The sequence below is a fragment of the Suncus etruscus genome, chromosome 11 (assembly GCF_024139225.1).
Source record: "Suncus etruscus isolate mSunEtr1 chromosome 11, mSunEtr1.pri.cur, whole genome shotgun sequence".
NCBI lineage: Eukaryota > Metazoa > Chordata > Mammalia > Eulipotyphla > Soricidae > Suncus > Suncus etruscus.
Genome location: NC_064858.1, coordinates 96,438,299 through 96,444,298, shown reverse-complemented (window position 1 = coordinate 96,444,298; position 6,000 = coordinate 96,438,299).

Here is a 6,000-nt window from a genome sequence, read left to right as displayed (position 1 = left end):
TAAATCTCAGGGAAGCTTGCTTGAACATGATTTCCCCTTTTGATCTTGCTGTTTTCAGAATTCTGTCTCTATCTGTGGGATTTGTCATTGTGACTAGGATGTGTCTTGGGGTGGTTTTTCTGGGGTCTCTTTTGGTTGGTACTCTTCGGGCATGCAGGATTTGATCACATATATTCTTTAGCTCTGGAAGTTTCTCTTTAATGATATTCTTGACCATTGATTCTTCCTGGAAATTTTCTTCCTGGGTCTCTGGGACTCCAATGATTCTTAAGTTGTTTCTGTTGATCTTATCATAGACTTCTATTTTCGTCTGTTCCCATTCTTTGACTAATTTTTCCATTGTCTGCTCATTTGCTTTAAGTTTTTTGTCCAATCTCTCCTGCTGTATGGAATTGTTATGTATCTCATCTTCCACAGCACCGAGTCTATTCTCAGCTTCTGATACCCTGTCCTAAAGCTTATCCATTTTGTCATTCACTTCGTTTACTGACTTTTTCAGTCCTGTTAGTTGACATGTTATTTCAGTTTAGAGTTTTGTCATTTCTGCCTTCATATTTTCTTGGTTCTTATTAGTGTTCTGTTCAACTCGATCCATGGTTTCTTGGAGTCTGTTGAGCACCTTCCATATTGCTAGTCTAAAGTCCTTATCTGAGAGATTGATTAGTTGTTCAGTCATTATCTGGTCCTCAGAATTGTCATCTTCATTCTTTATGTCTGATGCTGGCCTGCGTTGTTTCCCCATTGTCACACTTGTATTGTGGGTTTTTCTACGTGTTGTGGTGGTATTCATTGTCTGTATGATGTAGGCAGCACACTCCTCTGGCTCCTCCCTTTCTGGATGGGCTGACTTGCCTCTAAGGGAGGGGAGTCCTCCGTGGATGAAGCCTCACACAGGGTCAAATCTTAGGCCCGAGCATGCAACAGAGAAGACAGTCCAGAGAGAAATGTTTGCTTCTGTGATATAGCGCCGTTCTTAGTGTGATTTTTCCTTCTTGTTGCAATGGAGTTCTTTCCTTAGAAAGAGTGCACGGCCGCGTAGCGAAGCGAGCGGCCGTGCTCCTCTGAGCCTCTTTTTGCCCCACTCGCAAGAGTTTCACGCAAGAGGACAGTAGACAGACATAGACAGGTCACACTCACAGTCTTTCACAGCTGAGCCCCACTGGGCCGGTGTACTTTCCCGGATTTTCCCCGCCTGGTGTCACACACAGGGAGCCAGCTTTTGCAAAGGTTAGCCGGTTTTTATGCTCTGAAGTCCCTCCCTGAAAATGGCGTCTGGGCGAGCGAGGTTTCTGGAGGCTCTTTTTGCCCCACTCGCAAGAGTTTCACGCAAGAGGACAGTAGACAGACATAGACAGGTCACACTCACAGTCTTTCACAGCTGAGCCCCACTGGGCCGGTGTACTTTCGCGGATTTTCCCCGCCTGGTGTCACACACAGGGAGCCAGCTTTTGCAAAGGTTAGCCGGTTTTTATGCTCTCGAATTCACATCTTCTAATGGTTATTTCTACATGCAGAATTTTAGTCATCCATTTACTTTTTGAGAACAGAACAATCGGGTAGGATATTTATGCTAACTCTAAAGTTTCCAGAAGAAAGAATGGGCTAGGCATCACCAAATGAGTAGAGAATGCAGGAAGAGCTCCACGTATAAAACAGAAACCTAGCCATAAGTTTGTGTTAGAGACCCTTGGCCTTCTTTCTTTATCTTCTGTGTTAGTCAATCTTTTGTCCCTTAAAACCAGGGTCTGTTAATAAAATAAGCAAAACTTACTTTTTTTTATCGTCACGTATTTTTTTATTTTGACTATATTGGCTTACATATCTTTCACAGTAAAATTTCAGGTACATATTAACATTAAATCAGGTTGAATTCCCATCACCAAATTTGTCTTCTCTCCCGCCCCCCTTCCCATCTTGCATCCCATATCTCCCACCCTCATCCCCCAGGCTGCTAGAACAAGTGTGTCTAGCTTACTACTTAGTGGTCATACATCTGTGTGGACCTAGTACACTCCCCTATTTCCCCCTCTATTTGAGAGGCAGGATTAGATCATTCAAGTTATGTGGTTCCATTTGAAGAAAAGGAAAGCAATAAAATGGTGTAAAAATCAAATAAGCCACAAGTAGGTGGAGTCCTTCTTGAGGCTCTCAACCTCAGTTTGAGAGAGGAAAGGAGAAAAGGAATTGAAACACCAGAATACAAAAAGAAATGTCAAATTAAATATCCAGAGAGCAATACAGCAATAAAGACCAGCACCACATAATAGTCTCGGTCTGAAATAAAAACATGCCAGACCGCATAAAGAAAGAAAAAGATAAAATAAAATAAAATAAAATAAAATTGGAGACATCAACTTCAGTATCTACACCAAAACATAGAAGTCAAAAATAAATAGATATATAGATAGATAGATAGATAGATAGATAGATAGATAGATAGATAGATAGATAGGTATATAAAAGATAGTTTTGTGCTCTCTTTTTTTTCCTGCATAGGCACAGTAAATATTGGGAATATTAGAGAGGGAATTCCCTTGGCCTAAGAGACACAGGGTTTCTCCCCCATTGAAGTATACTGTCATGGAATTAACTATAGATTCCTTCCATGATCATTTACTCTACCCTCCTTGCTTTTGTGGTGTATGGAAGACTTCTGCTTTGTCATGGGTGATAAAATCAGACCTCTGTATCTAGAGATGTTGGTGTCAAGCTGAACTTACTTTATTTTCTTCCTGCCCTTGTTACGTTCTTTCCACCAGGCTTGATTCTTCCCAACATAGTCCCTCCCATCAGCCCTGCCAGGCTTAAAGATGCCACCATCCTCATTTAACCCATAAGTAGTTCATGGAGAGATTAGCTGGGCATTGTGTCTGGTGAGCTTCATTAATAATTTATTTCTAACTTATTCAAGTCTTCAATTGCAGTGCAACCTCCTCCAACTTCAGAACTCATGAATCAAATCATGTGGGTAACTCATTTCTTTCCATGAAAGTGAAGCTGCTCAAAGATTTGAGAAGCAGTGAAATAGCCAACATTACCAATTTCTCTGGTTTACTGCAAACAGTAAACCATCTCTACTCAGCTCCTTACAAAAGGTAAAGTCTCAAAGAGCATCACTAAAACCCACACTTCAGAGTACTGTGTCCTCTGCAATAATCATCACTTCCTAAAGTAGTTCTACACTTATTTCCTCAAATCACCACCCATTTTTTCATTTTCCTCTTTACATTTGTCTCCATTATCTGTCCCTTTCTCTTGCTCTATTTGTTCCTGCTGTAAATAAAATTGCTTCCAAGCTTTCATCCATGACCCCTTTCTTCATAAATATGCACTCCCTGAAGAGTTCTTTTAAATCATGGTCTCAACTACCATCAACATGTTTTCCTGTATCTAAATGTAGAGCTTTCTTTGGAAACAAAATGACATAAAATGAAGAAGCAATCACCATTTGCTTATACGAATATATTTTTTGAGCCTCCTCAGATCTCCAAAAGTTCTGCCAAATTATACCAAATAACACAGAGAATCAAAAATGACACAAGCCCATAGTCATAGCAGGAATTATGGGATAAATATGCTATCTTAGAGAGTAAAAATAATGCAACTCAAATTTCACTACTTGGGATCAGGAAGCCAGTAAGTATACTGGAGGAATAAGAAATGCTGTTCACTAGAGCCACACTTCTTGTAAAGAGGCTGAACTGGTGGGAAGTAAAGGAGGCTGGAGAGTAAGAAAGAGAAATGGATATCTGTTAATATCTCAAATTGCCATGTGAATCCATCAGAGAAGGCAGATTACTAATATTTATGCCTTCTTCTATGTCTGCCTTCCTCAGGTTCATCTTCTGTTGTGGCTGATGTGAGCATTGAAATATAGTGTGCTTGGCTGTCTGGCCTTATGCAGTTTCCTATTATCATGTTCTTTTCAACCACTCAAAGCATCCTGCAAAACTAAAATAAACTTACTTTCCAAAATCGCTGTAGCACTGGTGTTCGTAGAAAAATCTCACGCAAGTTGTTTCATCCTCAGTTACTGAGTAACTTCACTCTGGAGCCCTTGACTATTGAGTTTTTGATCATGGGATGCCCCAAAACTTCAATGTAATATTTTTTTACTTCTACTTGATACTGAAATTCTGAGTGCAACTCCCAAGAAAAGATATTGGCATGGATCCTATTGCTTCTTGGGGCATTTGATGCTTGTCTTCAGGTTTGCTACAGTAAAACAATTGTATGCTTTGACTTACATCTACACAATGGAATATTATGCAGCAGTCAGAAGAGATGAAATTAAGAAATTTTCCTATACATGGATGGACATGGAAATTATTATGCTGAGATAAATAAGAGGGAGAGAGATAGACACATAATAGTCTCACTTATCTGTGGGATTTAAGAAAAATAAAAGACATTATTGTAATAATGCCCAGAAACAATAAAGATAAGGGCTGGAAGGACCAACTTATGATGTGAAGCTCACCACAAAGAGTGGTGAGTGCAGTTAAAGAGATGAGTACACTAACAACTACCGTGACAATGTTAATAAGTGAGAGAAGTAGAAAACCTGTATCGAATACAGGCAGGGGGTGAGGGAGGAGTGAGATGGGGGGCATTGGTGGTGGGAATGTTGCACTGGTGAAGGATGGTGTTATTTTTATGGCTGAAACCCAACTACAAACTTGTTTATAATTATGGTGCTTAAATAAAGATATTATTTAACAAAAAAAAAGAAAAAGGAAATTCCTCAAATTTATTCCCATCAGCAAGAATAATAAGTTACTAGTGTAAGTAATTTAAAAAGAGATGTGGCCTACGTGAACTTCCTAAAAATAAAATAAGAAATTCTTAGATATATATTTATATATAGGCAATAATATATAGGTATTAATTAATATAGTATAATTATGGGTATATATATCTATGTAGGTATATCTATATATATGACCCCTAATATTCAATGTTCTGCTGCACCTTTATTTTGACCTTTTTCAAGATATGACAACTAATAAAATTCAGTATTTAAAAAGTAGGATTCTATCCACGCTGTTCCACCGCTTCACTTTCTCTATTTTTTAGTTAAAAGCTATCACAACTTCCTTTTCACTGACTGCTTTTTTTAGTTCATTGCTTTATTTATAAAAGGTTTCCTTTATCGAAATAGCTATTGCCCATACCCTGCTCATGGATTGGAAGGATTAACATCATTAAAATGGCAATACTCCCCAAAGAATTGTACAAATTTAATGCGATCCCTCTAAAGATATCCATGACAATCTTCAAAAAAGTGGATCAAACACTTCTGAAATTCATTTGGAACAATAAATACCATAAAATAGCTAAAGCAATCTTGGGAGAAAGAGGCATTACTTTCCCAATTTTAAGCTGTATTACAAAGAACTAGTTATCAAAACAGCATGGTATTGGAATAAAGACAGACCCTCAGATCAGTGGAATAGCCTTGAGTACTCAAAGAATGCTTCCCAGACCTACAATCATCTAATTTTTGATAAAGTGGCAAGAAATCCTAAATGGAGCAAGGAAAGCCTCTTCAACAAGTAGTGTTGGCACAACTGATTAGCCACTTGCAAAAAAACAAACTCAGACCCCCAGCTAACACCATGTATAAAAGTAAAATCCAAATGGATTAAAGACCTTGATATCAGATCTGAAACAATAAGGTATATAGAACAACATGTAGGTAAAACACTCCATGACATTAAGACTAAAGGCATCTTTAAGGAGGAAACTGCACTCTCCAAACAAGTGGAAGCAGAGATAAACAGATGGGAATATATTAAGCTGAGAAGCTTCTGCACCTCAAAGGAAATAGTGCCCAGGATACAAGAGCCACCCACTGAGAGGGAGAAACTATTCACCTAATACCCATCAAATAATGGGTTAATATCCAAAATACACAAGGCACTGACAGAACTTTACAAGAAAAAAACATCTAATCCCATCAAAAAATGGGGAGAAGAAATAAACAGACACTTTGTCAAA